This window comes from Alexandromys fortis, unplaced genomic scaffold (assembly GCF_014885135.2).
Source record: "Alexandromys fortis isolate MF-2015 unplaced genomic scaffold, M_Fortis_MF-2015_v1.1 scaffold_611, whole genome shotgun sequence".
Taxonomy (NCBI): domain Eukaryota; kingdom Metazoa; phylum Chordata; class Mammalia; order Rodentia; family Cricetidae; genus Alexandromys; species Alexandromys fortis.
Window position 1 is genome coordinate 41,353 of NW_026068495.1, and position 1,150 is coordinate 42,502.

The following is a 1,150-nucleotide window of genomic DNA, read 5'->3' on the forward strand; positions in this document are numbered from 1 at the left end:
AAAAAAAAAAAAGCCATACAAATTTGTATGTCCAACCATACAAATCTTGATAGGATCAGCTATAAATCTCCTTGACTGCCAGTGAGTGACTCCTCAATCCAAATATTAAGATGTGTCATCCAGAATTGTTCCTGCTGATATTTTGGATGACAGATAAAAACAGTAGAAATGAACAAGGAGAACAGAGAAGAAGGGACAAGGCCTTAATGAGACAATGTATTTTGTCCTTCTTAGTTTGTTCTTGCAACAGTCTCCTGCAGAGCTTTCCCTGGAGAGATAGTTGGCATTTCTTAGCTACTAAGAAAAGTATAACTTTGTTACAGTTGTTTAACTTGGTCTTCCCGTGAGACCCCTAAGAGTGAGAGCAGGATTTGTCTGTCAGTGTTGCTTGATTTGGGGACTTTTTCCTCCTACTGTATTGCCTCAAACAGCATTAATAGAAGAGGATGCCCTTAGTCTCACTGCAACTTAATATACCATGGCTGACTGATAACCATGGTAGGTCCCTTTGTATCTAAAGAGAAAAGTAGGGGAAAAGTGGATGAGATGCAGGGGCAGAAACTGGGAAGACACTTTGCATAATATGGCAGTTGTGCAGCTATGTCTTCTTGTGAGACTCCTCATTAGTATGGGCACAGGTTGTCTCTGAAACTTTTCTTGTTTTTTGGCACCCTATTTCTCATTCTGTTACCTTTCCCAGCACTGATGCAATGTGAGTTGTTTAGTTTTACTACAACTTCATGTGCCATGTTCTTTTGACATCTATGAGAGGAGGCCTTTACTTTTCTAAATAAAATAGGGGAGACAAGAGCTGGTCTGTAGAAAAGGTGGGACTTTGGAGAGAGGTAGGAGGACGGGAAACTGTTATTGGGGTGGAAAAAATAATGAAATATAAAAATATACTGTAGTATCTAAAAGATCTTCCACTTCACAACAATGTGGTGGTAGGTTTATCTTCCTAAAAAATCAAAATAAAATAAAATAAAACTGATGTGGGAGTGTCATATATCAATCTGTTGATTTCATTGGTTAAGTTATAATAAACCAACTGCTTGGCCTCAGCTTAGAACATAGATGGGAGGAGTAAACAGAATAGAATTCTGGGCGGAAGAGGAAGTGAGGTCAGACTCTGCTCTGCTCCCGGAGAGAC